Raw genomic sequence first — 17965 nt, 5'->3', positions numbered from 1 at the left:
CAAAATTTTCACGGCCAAAAATCAGGGGCAACTTTAGGGGCCTCGGGGGCAGAAGCCCCCGAGACTTTTTTTTCCCTCGCTGGAATATTATGGCCGGACGGCGGCCGGAAAGTGGTCGGAAAACAACCGTCGGTTGGCCGGTGGCCGGTAGTCAATGGCCGGTGGCTGGTGGCCGAATTCAAAGCGGACTTGTCTTCTCAAGGGCGGCCACACATGGGCGGATTGGAGGGTCCGATTTGGACTTATCTAAACAAGGGCGGCTACACATGGCTGCCTCTCATGAGAGAGGGAAACCCTTTTGGCCTATAAAAGGAGGCCATTTCTACACACATTTCAGTGTGTGAAGTTGATGCAACAAGGTGAGTGTGAGGTAGTGAGAGTGAAGCAAGGCGGGAGCTCCATTAAGGGTATAATCCTTTTGTAAACTACTTCTTGTTTTGAAGTACTAAAGCCATTGAGTGGCTGCTTTCCCGTGGACGTAGCCCACATTGGGTGAACCATGTATATCGTGTGTACTCTCTCTCTCTCTCTACTCCATAATCTCTTGTGTGTGAAATCTATCTCTCTCCATTAAGTAATCTACTCAATTATCTATTTAGCTACGTCTTATTTCCTAACAGAGACTGTGCATGTTCAGAGGGGGTGAATGTCATGCCGCTCCGCTCCCATGACAAGAAAATGAGCAAAGGAATGCTGATCAAGAGTTTTTGAATCTTGCATGGTTAATCAGCAATTATAAGGGCTTGCTAACAAGACAATTTATAAGCTAAAAGTGTGCCAGATGCGGCTCTAAGGGTCAGAAGATGTCTTGGTAATGCTAAACAGTGAGTATTCTTAAAGTGGTCATTTTTGGGATTTTATTAATCCAAGTTGAAGTACTCAAAAAGCTCTACATACCTCTCTTTACGGCTCGTCAATCAAAGCTACGGGTAAGAAGTTATGACAGTTTTAAGTTGAGTCGATAGCAGATCTGTACAGGATTGAGCACCTACTGATAAAACGTCAAAGGTGATAGGAATGCATGAGTCCGAGGTGCTCACTTTCAAGAGCATGTAGGTCTTTTCAATTTGTCAATTGGGGTTTCAGTTACCAAGATATTGGCCTGTAAATATTCACCGGGGGCCGGTTCCGTACCACTCCGGTCCGTTTGTCGGCCAATGAGCTGTAGCTAGGATTTTGGAATGCATGGAGAAATAATTCATTTGAGGAGTATCACATTCAGAATTTTGATACTGGCATCCAAGTTCAAGAAGATAATGCCGTGTTTGGTAGTGCTTTGCTAGCTATGTATGCCAAATATGGTGCCGTAAATTTTGCAGAGCTTAATTCGTGTCTGGAATGTCCTCTTTTGGAATGCAATAATTGTAGGCGGTGCCTTGGTCGGAATGTGTACAAAAATAATGCGGGAATTAAAATTATCAATAATATTATCATGCTTGGCATTGCCTTGGCCGAATGCCCTTTACAAAGGCAGGCCGCCCAAAAGGCCTTCTCAATGACCGCCCATTAAGTCAATGAAGGAGGGTTTTTTTAAAACCTAATGTGAAGCAAAGAAAAAGGGATGGCGAGCAACAGAAGCCGCAGGTAGCAAGGGGAGAAGAAGAGCATGCGCTCGCCTACACGTGCCTCAGATGAGGTCACCGTAGAAACGAGAAAGACTCAGAAGGCCCTTGCGATCGTTTTCAGAGCCACTAGAGCGAGCGTTTGTGCTGTTCAAATCCGGCCCCGCCACGTTGTGAGCGGGATGAAAATACACACAGCGCCTCTATAACGACCCGACACACACTCTTGGGAAGATACACACACACACTATGGGGCACCACTCGGCTTACACAACACACCTGGCCGAGACAGGGAACACACCTCTGGAGTGAGAGGAGAGAGACTATCCACTTGCCCACTCCACACAGAGACACACACACACAAAAACTCAGCTCAAAAGAGGAGAACTTCTGATGTTTAGATACAAATGAGCTTGGTCCAACACCAATGGGGCAAACAGCTCACACAATATGGGTAAAAGATACCAGATACAATCACAAATTGGAGAAGAAGCTTCACTCACCGGAGAAGATTACACAGAAAAACAGCAGAAAAAGAGTGAGGAATTTGGCAAAATGGACAGCGCCATCGCGTCCGGAACGGCCCAAAACCCCAGTCTACAATGTCAAAGTGCTCAAATCCGACCTCGGATGAGCAGTTTACGGCCAAAACAGGCTACAAAATGAGCAAAAACACACCTGCGGCTGTTCCTCCTCTCTTCTCCACGTTTTTTCTGGTCTTCTCTCAGTTTTTTCAGTTCCCACACTTAGCTTTATTAGTTGGGCACCCTTGGCCTTTTAGATGACCTCAAACGGATCTCGAACAGGCCAAAAACTGACCTCGGAGTGCATAGTTGTCACCTTTTTGCATCATCCGCACACCTGGCACTCAGCTTTTTTCCAATAATGCACCTCGCCACCACGTGAAGTGGCCCCAAAAAAAGGTCCTCATGATGACCTTTCTGCATAATTCTCACAAGCAAACACCCACGTTGTGTCCGTCCTCATCCGCGTGCAAATATTGACCTCGTTCGCCCTCCTGACGCCACTAGATGCCATCTGACGCACCTGCTGACCTCACGCTATCGACCCGCGGATAGCTTCCTCGAGAAGTTTTATGCGCTACCAACTCCTCCTTATTGTAGAAAAACACAATGGTACTAGTAACGATGAAAATCGATGCACTATGTACATGGTGTCCTACTTGTACACATGTGGGCCCCACATAACCACCAGGCTCTGGAAAATGGGAAATTCTTTATTTGATGCACCATGCATGTATATGTACATATGCACAATCCCTTGCTCCAAAAAACTCCTGACATAATTTGCCCATCCCCTAGCCTGCTAGATCATTCATGATCAGCAGCAGCAAAGAGAGATATGAGACTCGCCGCATCACAAGTCTCCTCATACTTCACCAACATTTCTTGCTCCACCGACAACTCATCTTGCTCCACCATCATCAATCAGGCATGATACAATTTAAGACGCAATCCATTTACCCTTGACTTATGTAGAAACCCATCCAGGTTAGCCAGCTGATATGTGCCATTTGGAAAACACTCCACTACCTTGAAAGGGCCTTCCCACTTAATTTGAAACTTCTTTTGGAAGGTGTTGTCCAGCTTACTATTGTAGCGCAAAACCAAGTCATGCTTCTTGATACCCTTACTTTTGACCTTTTCATTTATCTTTGCCAAAGCCTTATCCTGCATCTGCCCATAATGCTCCAATGCGCTCATCCTATCCAACTGGACCTCTTGTAACTGCAAGAGCCTCTCTTTGAATGCATCACTAGGCGGCCCAAGCAACTTCTCTAACATCTTGACTGCAGGCAACTCTACTTCCACAGGCAATAGTGCTTCCTTTCCGTACACCAAATGAAATGGAGTAAACCATGTACGTGTTTTCACCGAAGTACGGTAAGCCCATAATGCACTAGGCAATTCCAAATCCCAATTCTTTCCTTGGTGCTTTGTCACTTTAGAAAGAATTTGTACCAACTCACCATTGAATCTTTCATTTAAGCCATTACACTGCAGGTAATAAGGAGTGGTATGCTGGTGCCTAATCTTCATCTTTGCACATAAAAAATCTAGCATTTTAGCTCTAAATCCTGGCCCCTTATCTGAAAGTAGCTCTAATGGCACCCCAAACTTGCAACATATTTCATCATACACAAATTTTGCCACATCCTTTGCAGTGATCTGTTTTACTGCTATAGCCTCTGCCCACCTAGAGAGATAGTCCACTGCCGTCAAGATATAGCTTTTGCCCCTGCTTGTGATAGGTAACGGGCCTATTGCATCAATCCCCCACTTTTCAAACACATCAAACGCCATAATGGTTTTTCGTAGCTCTGGCTTCAACAGTCTCTTCCCAAATGCTTGACACCTATTGCAAGACCTACACCAATGGTGAACATCCTTGTGCAAACTAGGCCATACATACCCCTCTTGCAAAATCTTATGCAAGGTGATCTTTAGAGCAAAATGGCCACCACATGCGCCTTCATGATTCTCTTCCAACACTCTGTAAAGCTCCTCCCGCCAAGGTACACGTCTCAACACGAGATCAGCCCCTTTCATGTATAAGACATCACCAATCAATTTGTACCTGTATGCTCTATGCACAAATCCATACTTCTTAGACTTCTGAATCTCCTTTGGAATGATTCCTGTTAGCAAAAACTTCTCTTCTTGAGCCAAACTTTCCCGGCCATGATAAAGAGGTAAATTGGTCCTCAACACGAATAGCTCCCCAATCATGCCTTGAGCTGCTTCATGTGCCTCTCCATTTAGAGCACGTTCAATGTGTCTGATGCTCCATGCTTCGAACTTTTCTAACAGGCCTTTAATTCTGAAGCACATTTCCTTCAATGAGGTGTTCTTGCTCTTCCACACACCCAGCACTTGCTTCACCACTAACAAGGCATCACCTTTTATGCTCAACCTTCGAACCCCATGCTTCAAACAAATGTGTAATCCGGCTTCCAATGTAGCATATTCAGCCTCATTGTTACTATGAGCATCCAATTTGAACCCTCTCTTGCATACTAGCTTCCCCTCTGGATCATAAAGTGCTATACCCCCTGAAGCTGCATCATGGCTCTTTCTGTATGAACCATCAAAGAACAACACATGTGCATTGCTGATCTGTGGCACTTTTTCAACTACCTTTCTCACCACCTCTTCCTTAACAATAAGGGGATTCTCCTTGTAGGTCAACAAATCAGCTAGGGTAGCCCTTGTACTATCTTCCACTAGAAAAGAGAACTCAAACTCTTGCAGCTCAATTACCCATTTCTTCACCACATTTGACATGTTAGTACCATTAATTAACTGTGGCAAAAAGGCATAACTCGTCAAGAAAACAAAAGGCCGTGGTAGCAAGTAATGACGAAATCGTCGACAAGCAAATATTACACTGGCCATCACTAGCTCTACTTCCGAGAACTTTCTCTCCGCTACCAACTTCACTCGGCTTGCACAATACACTGGCCTCATATAATGGCTGCCCTTCCCCTTTTGCAATAGCATGGCTCTAATGGCATCATCCCCTACTGATGGATTTACATAAAAAACTTTCTCCCAATCAGGAGCCTGCATGGCTGACAAACCCCCTAACACCTCTTTCACCTCTTGAAACACTTCTTCACACTTGTCATCCCATTGCAATGGATCATGCTTTGCCACTTTTTGTAATGGATAAAGAATTTGAGAAGACAATGGAATAAACCTTGCCATGTACTTCACTTTGTGTATAAAGGTTACCAATTGCTTCGTACTCGTAGGTGATGGAAGAAGAATAATAGACTTAACCTTGTCTGGATCAGCCTCAATGCCATTTTCTGACACCATGTGGCCCAATAACTTCACCCTTGGCTGTGCTAGATGACATTTCTTTGGATTTAGTTGTCCTCCACATTCATCATATCGAGCCAATACCATCTTCAGCTTCTCATGGTGTTCAGCCCTACTGCTATAAACACAGAAGTCATCCATAAAAGCTTTAACACAACTACCAATGAATGGTTCCAAAACCAAATTTGCTCTCTCTTGATAGAAGGAAGGTCTATTTGACAACCCAAATGGCAATACTGTGTAGCAATAGCAGCCCCATGGCGTAATAAAAGTGGTCTTTGTGCGGTCTTTAAGAGCAATCTTCAATTGAAAATAGCCTGAAAAACCATCACACACACTGTACCTCTCATAACCTGCCACTGAATCCAAGATCTGATCGATGAATGGAAGAGGATATGGGTTCTTCTTAGTGGCTACATTTAAGGGTTTAAAATCTACACAAATTCTCCACTTCCCATCCTTCTTTGGACTGACTACAACTGGACTCACCCATTCGGTGGTCTCCATAGGGACTATGAACCCTACCTTCAATAACTTGTCCACCTCTTCTCGCAAGGCTTCCATTTGCTCTTGACCCATCCTTCTTAGACTTTGCCGCACTGGCTTAGCACCTTCTTTCAGCTCTATATGCATCTCTTCGCCCTTGAACCCTCTGATCTCTTCATATGAAGTAATGAACAAATCAGGAAAACTAGCCAGCATGTGCAAAAATATATCCTTCTCCATAGCTGAGAGGTCTCCACTAATCATTTGCGTCATTAATTCCTGCTTCTTTGACAACTCAACTTTGGTTTGCATCAGCCCTTCAATCACTTCATAAGGCCCTTCACTTTCATCTTCAACTTCCTTCGCAAATGCGACTAAACCACACTCCTGGATTTCTTTATCCATCAAAAGAAATGCAACATCAGCATCCTCATCACTGCTGGTAGTGCTATCACTGTCCTCATCTGTCACCGTGGAAGAGTCTTCATCACTAGACTCATCCTCATCTTCATAAAGCTCCTCTAATCGTTTCCTTGTGTCCATATTATAAAGCTTCTTGGTACCTGTCTTTCCATAGAGGCTAATCGTACCATGTCGCCAATCTTGAACAGCTCCCACTGCACGTAACCATGGTCTGCCCAGTATAATAGGATATGCTCCCAACCCTGCTGGCATCACATGAAAATCAACCACTGCCTTTGCATCATATGCCTCCACTTCTAAGCTCTTTACAACACCCAAGCATTTTACTTTTTGATGGTTTGCCAATCTGATCCGAAAACCTGACACCCCAGCCACTGTGAGACCCATCTTCTCAACGCATGAGTGTGTTATGACGCATATTTGGGCTCCGCCATCCACATAACCTTGTCCCAAATTTTTTCTTTATGCCACACATCTACTATTGGACAAATGTCTGGTAGCTCGTCCATTGCCAACACCTTCACTGAACCTCTCTCTGGCTCTTTCTCCATTGGGTTAACCATCCTCTTCCACTGTCGCTTTAGCTTAGGCACCATCTCTATAAGTTGCCCAAAAGTAACATCTGCCTTCCTGCTCGTCATATCCTCCTTCAAGTCATAGCTTAATTGCCCATCCCCTAGTGGAAAATCTGAAACATGAAACTTTCGACGAGCTCTCCTTTTCCTCTTGGCCTTGACATCCTCGCCTTCATGGCTCTTTCCTTTCTTCTTACTAGGACCTCGGGAACTTCTTCCTTCCTTATCCTATGTGGTCCTCTTCCCAATAGGCATCACTAATGTATCCTCTAGCTTTGATGCCTTCTCCAAGGTGACTACACTTAGCACTTTTGTCTTTCCCTTTTCCTCCTGGGTCAGTCCACTGGTTCCTTCGTCTCCCTTAATTTCGATGCCATAATCATTTGACCTAGTTAGCACCTGTCTTGGCAATGGATACATGTCTCCCCCCATCCTTGGTGGCTTATCACATTGCGGGCTGATGTGACCCAACTCTCCACAATTATAACATGTGGGTGTCTGCCTCCAAAACCTACCATTGCTTTGTCCAACACCATTCCTAGGCCTTTCTTCACCTCCTTGCTGATTTGCAAACCTCCCTCGACCTCGATTATTTCCCACTTGACCTAGCATGTTTAGGCTGAGATTCTTCATCAAATCTACCATTTGCCTCATGTCTTGCCTTAGCCCATCATCTTGCACTGCTGTAGTCACCACTGCTGGCATAACCTGAGTAGTAACAGGAACCACTGGTTCATGATGAACCCCTGACATACGACCTTGTAAAGACTCTATAGGCTGAAATTCAGACCTCATTGGCAAAGACTCCACCCCTAACTGGCTCATTTTCCTCAGTTTCCACTCTTTGTTCCTTGCTACCTCTAGTGCATCCTCATATGTCCTAGGCTTCTTTAGCTCCACTCTCCAACGTATATTCTCCCAAAGACCAGCCAAGAACCTGTCCTTCTTCATCATGTCAGGCGGGGGTACCTGTGGTGCTAAAGCCTTGCACATTCGCTCCCATGCCAATGAAAACTTACGTATGTACGCATCTACTGGCTCTCCTTCCTTCTGCACCAAACCTTGTACTTCTTGCCACACTTTGTCAGGATCTTCTATTTTCACAAACTCCACTTCCAACCCATGTCGTAGATTGTCCCAACTCAACCTTACAGGTGGATCAGCCACACGCAACTCCTCTTCAAATGCTTTAGACCAAACTTGTGCATCACTCTTCAAACAAATTTGGAGAAGGCGTAACATCTGCGCAGGGTCATGAATCTGGTTGCTAATGTAGGCAACCTCCATCTTTTCCAGAAAGTCCTCCACATCTTCATCACTTCTTCCATGAAACTCCGGATAAGAGAAAGCCATGGCTAGAGGACCCCTTCAAACACACATGCAAGAACCCAAAACTTTTCACTACCCAATCCCCAGAAACTTCAATGGAGCTCAGTTTTAGATGAGAACAAACACATGCACATCAAATGAGTTTTCATAGTTGATCATCATAATTACAATAGGCAAAGGACATTCCAGGATCTCTCTCAATCTTCTTGGCCCAAACATAAAGACTATGCGTTGCTGGAAAAAGATCTTCCTGGACACATGAACATTAATCTGAATTCTTTGAGTTAAATGAAAAGGAGTGAACTGAGGGCCATTTTGATCATCCATTAAAGACAACCATGAAGCTCCCAAGAAGGCACACCTGACTCAACCTCTGATGTTGCCAAAATTTCAGCAGCATAACAGCATAAATGGCTCAAAATACCAAAAAACCAGCCATCATAACTTGGGAAAATTTTGACAGAGTTTCCCCAGAAGTAGAGCAGTAGGAACCCAAAATATAGACTGTCTATGTATGCATAAACTGTCAACAATAGAACCCGAGCATCAAGTAGGACTTACTAGTACATAGCCTATGGCGAGGTCACGAAAAGGGTGCTCCAGCTACCTGTATCACCGAAAGGATCTCCACATTTGAGAATCCCCCAGCACAATAAAAACCTCACGCTATCGACCCTCACACGAAGGCTAATGCAAATCGCGTATAGTCAAGTCTCAAAAATGACTATCTTCCAGACCAAGTCTCAGAGATGGCTAGGACTACCAAATACAACCAAGTATGGCTCCACAAATGCGTACAATGGCAGTTTCCACAAGTAACGTACAATCCAGCAGACAATGCGCTCAAACAGGCGCCAAGTGATGCATACCCACAACAACTGCAAGTGACATCACTGCTAGTATATCACTGTACTCCAGCTACTTGTACCTGTGTGAATCACCTGTACCTGTACCTGTCCCTGTAACCTGTAACCTGTAACCTGTAACCTGTAATCTACAACCTGCAACCTGTAATCCCGAAGCTCGAAGCTCGAAGCAGAAGGTACGCGAAGAAGATCCTCAGTGGGGGCACCAAAAGAATGTGAGCGGGATGAAAATACACACAGCGCCTCTATAACGACCCGACACACACTCTTGGGAAGATACACACACACACTATGGGGCACCACTCGGCTTACACAACACACCTGGCCGAGACAGGGAACACACCTCTGGAGTGAGAGGAGAGAGACTATCCACTTGCCCACTCCACACAGAGACACACACACACAAAAACTCAGCTCAAAAGAGGAGAACTTCTGATATTGAGATACAAATGAGCTTGGTCCAACACCAATGGGGCAAACAGCTCACACAATATAGGTAAAAGATACCAGATACAATCACAAATTGGAGAAGAAGCTTCACTCACCGGAGAAGATTACACAGAAAAATAGCAGAAAAAGAGTGAGGAATTTGGCAAAATGGACAGCGCCATCGCGTCCGGAACGGCCCAAAACCCCAGTCTACAATGTCAAAGTGCTCAAATCCGACCTCGGATGAGCAGTTTACGGCCAAAACAGGCTCCAAAATGAGCAAAAACACACCTGCGGCTGTTCCTCCTCTCTTCTCCACGTTTTTTCTGGTCTTCTCTCAGTTTTTTCAGTTCCCACACTTAGCTTTATTAGTTGGGCACCCTTGGCCTTTTAGATGACCTCAAACGGATCTCGAACAGGCCAAAAACTGACCTCGGAGTGCATAGTTGTCACCTTTTTGCATCATCCGCACACCTGGCACTCAGCTTTTTTCCAATAATGCACCTCGCCACCACGTGAAGTGGCCCCAAAAAAAGGTCCTCATGATGACCTTTCTGCATAATTCTCACAAGCAAACACCCACGTTGTGTCCGTCCTCATCCGCGTGCAAATATTGACCTCGTTCGCCCTCCTGACGCCACTAGATGCCATCTGACGCACCTGCTGACCTCACGCTATCGACCCGCGGATAGCTTCCTCGAGAAGTTTTATGCGCTACCAACTCCTCCTTATTGTAGAAAAACACAATGGTACTAGTAACGATGAAAATCGATGCACTATGTACATGGTGTCCTACCTGTACACATGTGGGCCCCACATAACCACCTGGCTCTGGAAAATGGGCAATTCTTTATTTGATGCACCATGCATGTTTATGTACATATGCGCAATCCCTTGCTCCAGAAAACTCCTGACAACGTCATAGGGAATGTACCCATTAGCGACATCGTTAATGGGTAGGCAGGTTTTTTTTTAGCAAAATGGGAGGCCCATGCAAAAGGGGAACGGCTCTTGGGGATTCATCATCATCGTCTTGGGGGTGGAGTTACTCTCTCAAGAAGAGGAAGCCAAGGCTCATCATCGTCTGGAGGACGCTCTTTGGGAGGCCAAGCTCCTTAAGCTCTCGGGCATTCACCTCATGATCGGAAGGGAACTCCTCCTCCTCTTAAGCACCATCTCCGAACCTCCATAGCCTGAAGCTCTTAAGCTTAATCCGGATTCTAAAGATCCATATCTTAAGCTCGCTTAATGAAAGTCTTAAGCTCCTCATGTCTTCGGGCTCAAAAACTCCTTAAGCTTCTCCGCCAAATCTTCAAACTTGCTTAATCCTTGTAAGCTTAAACCCCTTCATAAGCCATAATCCAAAGCTCTTAAGCTATCAAGAGCGGAGTTAACCCTCAAGCTTAATTTTTTTAACCTCTCTGAATCTAATCTATCACCATAAGCTAAGCCTAATCGAGTTTCTATCACCTAAACGGAGCCTAATCTTCTAAGCTTTCAATACCCGAGTCATAATCTCTCTTAAGCCGTCTTAAACCTTCCCTAAGCCTCATTAGCCATTTGAAATCTGCTCGAAGCTTATTAACCACTCGAATCAAAGAGCAGAAGGCAAAGTAAGTAGAATTTCATCAATTTCTTATTTAAGCACCTGGTTTAAGCCATATTTTTCCTTATAAGAGCATTTAAGCTTCCATTAGGGATTGATTATTCATGGATTTGGCGATTAACTGGAAATTAGATGGACTGCATGTTTTGAATACTGTTGTCGGTAATTGTATCTGCTACACCTTGTTTCCCGCACCTCTCACTATTGGGGTATAAAGCCCAATGTGATCGCCCAGGTAAGTGGGCGGGCCGCCAGGTATGTACACATATTCTTTTGTAAAAACCTAATAAGAACTCACTATGCTCTACACATTATAGTAGAGCGAGTTCACCATATCGTCGTGCTCTTCTTCTCGCACTCTCTCTCGCGTCGCACTTCCGCTCGTACTCCTTCAACTGGTATCAGAGTTCAGATCGAGGCTTGGGGCAACACTGCAGGAGGCTAGAGTCACCAGCTCAGATTGGAGTGAAATTCGACAGGCAAAGACACAGCCCCAAATCTTGTGGGAGAACCCGTAGGGCCTGGTGTGCTCAGAATTTCATTCTGAGGTCATCTCGGTTACCGTTCGGCTTCGACAAAGCTCTACCCAGGCCATTTTCGACTACGTGGTCTCAGCGGGTGCAGATCCGACTCTGCAAATTTGGGGTTTTCGGCCTACGATTGCAGGTGCTGAGGATATCGACACCCCCAGAGTGTTTATTTGTGGCTGTCTACAGATCGAAGGACGGCTCACAGTTCTTGGAGGCGTGTCACATACGACACGGGCGCATCTACACACAGATTGTAGGCGACATCCACTAGTTCATCAGGTAGCTTGTGTTTGCTACTTGATATTCCAGATTTCATCCTGACATTGCAGGTACTTCCACATGGGATGTATTGTCAGAGATGATGTATGTTTGTTGAGGGTTTGCTGGCTGTGAGTCACGCAGCAAACAACCGCCGCAGCGGTTACAGCATACAGTGGGAAATTTGTGGATGTATGACTTTGTGGGAAGTCTATGTACTGTCAGATTTACTGCAGCCTTTGTTAAGGGTCGAGTGAGGTTTTATTGAGCTGGGGGATTCTCGAATGTTGAGATCCTTTCGGTGATACAGGTCTTGGAGCGATCCCTCGAGCACCCTTAGATAGGCAGCTAGGATGTATTGACTGTGAGTTAGACAGTTGGGATTGCATCTTTGCTTTACTTCCGTTGAGGCATTGTCGCAGTCTATGCTTACAGGACAGTGACAGGACAGTCAGAGACAGTATAGGTGCAGGACAGGTTTACCCACAGCTTATAGTGTTAGAGAGACAATGGTTTTTTGAGCTATTTTTGGTCTGTTTTTTAAATACACCAGAGCCATTTTACAAAGGAGACTCTGCCGAAATTTATGCAGAATCTGAAGCTTTCTTGGTTCATTTGACAGGTTGATATTGGTTCAGAGGTCAGTTTACAGGGGAAACTCTGCCAAATTTTTCCCAGGAAAGTAAACCACTGTGAAGCGTAGCTCTGGCTGGATCACAGGACACTGCTCTTTACAATATCAAGAAGCTGGATGGAACCAATTTCCTATTGTGGAAGCAGCAGATTTGGCACGTGTTGGTACAAAAGAAGCAGATAAAACCTATAAAGCTCAAGGGGATAAAACCAGAAGATATGGACGAATATGAATGGAGCGAAATGGATGAATTGGCACTTTCTACCATTATGCTGACTTTGGCAGAAAGCGTTTACTTCAATGTAGCAGACGAGATGTCGGCTTATCAAGCATGGTTAAAGCTGAGTGATCTTTATGATAAGCCAAGTGCAGCTTCACAGGTATACTGGCTTAAGAAGCTTGTTGACTTGAAGATGAAAGAATGGACACCTATGTCCAATCATCTGAATGAATTCAACACAATCTATAGTCAGTTGTCAGCTCAAGGTGTCAAGTTTGACGAACCTGTTAGAGCTATGTTCCTGTTGATCACATTGCCGGAAAGTTGGGACACTTTTCGCACAGCTTTGAGTAATTCTGCACCTCCAGATGGTTTGAACATAGCAGGTGTAGAAGGAAGTATGCTTATTGAAGAAACCAATAGAAAGACAATGGACAAAGGCAAAGGAATAGCCTTAGTTGTCAGGGGAAGGACCAAAGAAAAGTACAAAGGTGGAAAGAGGAATTAGTCTCGTAGCAAGTCCCGCAGTGCTAAAGGCAAGAGTGACATAGAATGCTACCATTGTGGCAAGAAGGGTCACATGAAAAGAGATTGCAGAGAATGGAAAGCAGAAAAAGGCAAAGAGAAAGCTGAAGACCATGGTGAGAAGAACAAGTCCTCAATGAAGATTCAAGAAATAAATGTGACAAACATTGTTGCAGAGGATGACAAGCTAGTGTCAGGAGACATCTACTTCTTGAAGAATACAATGGAATCAGCTCTTCTTACAGCATCTGATGGAAATGCACTGAGTCACTGGATTATAGACTCAGGGGCATCACTTGATGTGTCTCCAAACAAGGAGTGGTTTACCTCTTATGTGACCACTAAAGATCATGTTCGGCTAGGCAATGGGCAGACATGTGAGATCTTAGGTGTTGGAGATGTTCAATTGAAGTTTCAGAATGGCTCTTCTTTCACGCTGAAGAATGTGAGACATGTTCCCGCAATTACAAAGAGCTTGATCAGCACAGGTTTACTTGATGATGCTGGCTACGTCACCACTTTTGGACAAAACATGTGGAAGATATCCAAGGGTTCTATGACAGTAGCACGTGGAGTAAAGTCTGGAGGACTTTACATGATTTATGTATCAAATGTCTCTAAAAATGTAATCAATGTAACCGAGCAGCCGAACGTTTCTTTGTGGCATAGCCGGCTAGGACATATGTCCAAGAAGGGAATGGAAATCTTGTCTCGTTCTGGTTATTTGCCTGGCTTTTCATTTAATGATTTTAAATTCTGTGAACATTGTCTGTATGGTAAGCAAACATAGCAGCCACATAAGCATAGAAGCAGTAGAAGAGATACACAGTTGGCACTTGTTCATAGTGATTTGTGTGGACCTATGCCTAACCTATCTCTAGGGGGAGCTTCTTACTTTATGACATTTATAGATGATTACTCAAGGAAAGTATGGGTTTACTTTCTCAAGCACAAGGATGAAGCGTTTAGTTGTTTCAAAACGTTTGTGACACTTGTGGAGAATCAGAGTGGCAAGAAGCTTAAATGCTTACGCACTGACAATGGTGGAGAGTATGTTTCAAAGGCCTTTCAGGACTTTTGTGAGTCAAAAGGTATAAAACGTGAACTTACTGCTCCTTACAATCCTCCTCAAAATGGTGTTGTCTAATGCACAGCTGCCAAATGGTTTTTGGGCTGAAGCTATATCAACAGCTGTTCATCTTGTAAATAGATCTCCTAGCAAGGTTTTGCAGAGGGATTCAGTGCCACAGATGGTACAGTAAGGCAAAATGCCCTCATACAAGCATCTCAGAGTCTTTGGTTGTGAGGCATATACTCACGTTCCAAAGGAATTTAGGAACAAACTTGAGCCAAAGAGTAGAAAGTGCATCTTTTTAGGCTATGGTAATTCTGGTGAGATGGGGTACAGACTTTGGGATCCCGAATCCAGAAAGGTTGTCCGCAGCAGTGATGTTCACTTTAATGAATCCAAATATCATTCTAAACCAGAGAGGGTTGAGGAGATTAGAAGAGTTGTCTTTGAAGAAGATGGACCTGCACGTGCAAGACAAAATGTCAGGGCTCAAGAGGAGCAAGGACAGGATAGAGTGGAACCACAGGTTGTGGCTGAGCCTGAGCCACCTATTGTGCGTAGATCTGGACGTGTCACGCGACCTCCTGATAGGTTTGTTCCATCTATGAACTATGTCATGTTGACTGATTGCAATGAGCCTTCATGTTACAAGGAAGCAGTGCAAATGAAGGACTCCGGGAATTGTCAATTGGCCATGCAGTCAGAGATGACAGCTCTGCATAAAAACAAGACACGGAAGCTAGTTAAATTACCACAGGGAAAAAAGGCTCTACCTTGCAAATGGGTTTACAGGTATAAGATCACCGCTCATGATAGTCAGCCAAAGTACAAAGCAAGGCTTGTTGCCAAGGGCTTTAAGCAAGAACAAGGCATTGACTTTGATGAAGTCTTCTCTCCGGTGGTCAAGATGACTACATTGAGATGCTTTCTTGCATTGGTTGGCATATTAGATTTGGTGTTGCACCAAATGGATGTCAACACAGCGTTCTTGCATGGTGATTTAGATGTGGAAATTTACATGCAGCAGCCAGAAGGGTTTGTTGAGAAAGGCAAGGAAGATTTGGTATGCCAGTTGTTAAAGAGTCTTTATGGCTTAAAACAATCATCGAGGGCATGGTACCATAAATTCCACAAGTTTATGCTTTCTCAAGGCTACAAACGTAGTGAGTTCGATCACTGTCTATATACAAAGAAGGCTAAGGATGGTAGTTGGCTGATCCTTATTTTGTATGTGGATGACATGTTGATTGCTGGCAAGCACTTGGAAGAAATTTCAGCTTTGAAGTCAAAGATGGCAAAATCGTTTGACATGAAAGACATGGGTGAGGCAAGTCATATATTTGGTATGCGCATTAAGAGAGACAGATCAAAGAAGTTGATTTGGTTATCTCAAACAGAGTATATTGACAAGGTTTTGCAACGTTTCAATATGGAGAAGGGAAAGGCATTGAGTGTTCCATTGCCACCATATGGAATCTTATCCATTTCACCATGTTCTTCCTCAGACACAGGACAATCCCATTGCCACCATATGTGAAACTTAGCAAACAAGATTGTCCTGTGTCTGAGGAAGAACATGCTGAAATAGATAAGATTCCATATGCGTCTGCAGTGGGTAGTTTGATGTATGCAATGATTGCTACTCACCCAGACATTGCATTTGCAGTGGGAGTAGTAAGTCGATACATGTCAAACCCAGGCAAGAAACATTGGGAGGCAGTGAAAGGAATATTGAGATACCTGAAAGCTACAAAGAGTATGTGTATATGCTATGGGAGTCAGGAGCTAAGTGTAAAGGGTTTTACAGACTCAGATTATGCAGGTGACTAAGACAACCGAAGGTCTACGTCAGGGTATGTCTTTACATTGGCTGGTGGAGCAGTATCATGGCGTTCTAGATTACAAGATTGTGTTACTCGGTCTACTACAGAGGCTGAATATGTTGCAGCATCAGAGGCATGCAAAGAATCAATTTGGCTTAATCGACTAGTAATAGACTTGGGAATCAAAGAAGAGATGCCTGTGTTATATTGTGATAGTCAAAGTGCTATACAATTGGCTCGCAATCCAGTTTATCACTCAAAGACAAAGCATGTGGACGTGAAGTATCATTTCATCAGGGAAATGCTCGAGGATAAGCAACTTCAGCTTGTCAAAGTTCACACCATAGAAAATCCTGTTGATCTACTTACAAAAGGACTTCCCTCAGAGAGCTTTGCGCATTTTCGCAAGCAGTTAGGTGTAGGGTAGTACATCACTTCTCTACATCTCTTGTATATTAGCTTGTATAGTAGCTTCTGTCACACTTAAAGTACCACATTGGACTTTAAGTGGGAGGTTGTTGGGGTATAAAGCCCAATGTGGTCGCCCAGGTAAGTGGGCGGGCCGCCAGGTATGTACACATATTCTTTTGTAAAAACCTAATAAGAACTCACTAATGCTCTCCACATTAAAGTAGAGCGAGTTCACCATATCCTCGTGCTCTTCTTTTCGCACTCTCTCTCGCGTCGCACTTCCGCTCGTACTCCTTCACTCACAACCAGGGGCCCGGTGCCTTCCCCTTTCGCACAATTATCCCCCGACATTCGTTGTTGTAGACGATGTGGTTGGATTAGCATCCAAATTCCTTGGAGATTTTGCATCATTCTCCATGGCGAGTGTGGCTTTTCCACCCTTGCGAGTTTTGTCCGACATTGCCTTTAAGTCGGCAACAAAAACAAAAAGTTTTGACAGTTTCTTCAGTTCTGAGATGTTGTTACAGCAAAGCCTTCCATTACACAGAAAAATTATGTCTTTACATCAATGCGTAGAGAGAAAGTGGAGAGAGAGACGAGAAGAGAGAGAGAGAGAGTTAGAAATAGAGGAAGGAAAGAGAGAGAGTTAGAGAGAAGAAGAAAAAGAAGAAGAGAAAAGAGTAGAGAGACAGAGGGAAGAGAGTTAGAGAGAGAAGAAGAAAAAGCAAGAAAGGGAGAAGGAGAAGAGAGAGAAAGAGTTAGAGAGAGAGAGAGACAAAGAGTTGGAGAGAAAAAGGAGACAGAGAATTAGCGAGAGAAAGTAGAGAGAGAAGAAGAAGAGAGTTAGAGAGAGAGGAAGAAAAGAGAGAGTTAGAGACAAAAGAAGAAGAAAGAGAGAGTTAGAGAGACACAGAGACCTCGAGAGAAAGAAAGTAGAGAGGGGAGAGAGAGACAAGAGGAGAGAGGGAGCAAAGAGAAAGAGTTAGAGAGAGGGAAAGAGAAGAAGAAGAGAGAGGAGGGGGAGAGAAGAAGAAGAGAGAGAGAGAGAGAGAGAGAGAGAGAGAGAGAGAAAGAGAATAAGAATTAGAGAAAGAAGAGAGAGTGTGGGAGTCAGGGAGGGGAGAGGGAGAGGGAAGGGAGAAAAGTGAGAGTGTGGGAGTTGGAGAGGAGAATTTGAGAGAGAGAGAGAGAGAGAGAGAGAGAGAGAGAGAGAGAGAATAATTTTTTTTGGAATCAAGAATATGCTCGCCCGATTCCAAAAAGCGCTCGTGAAAAACAACTCACCTAAAAATATCCCCCCAATTTTGCTGCTTGAGAAAATTGCAGTTTTCTCAGTGTGTAGATTTTAGTTTTTCTCATAAAGAAGTGTTT

The sequence above is a fragment of the Adiantum capillus-veneris genome, chromosome 11 (assembly GCF_014529385.1).
Source record: "Adiantum capillus-veneris isolate H3 chromosome 11, ASM1452938v2, whole genome shotgun sequence".
In the NCBI taxonomy this organism is placed as follows: Eukaryota; Viridiplantae; Streptophyta; class Polypodiopsida; order Polypodiales; family Pteridaceae; genus Adiantum; species Adiantum capillus-veneris.
The sequence above is the reverse complement of the archived record's forward strand: the minus strand, read 5'-3'. Positions refer to the sequence as shown.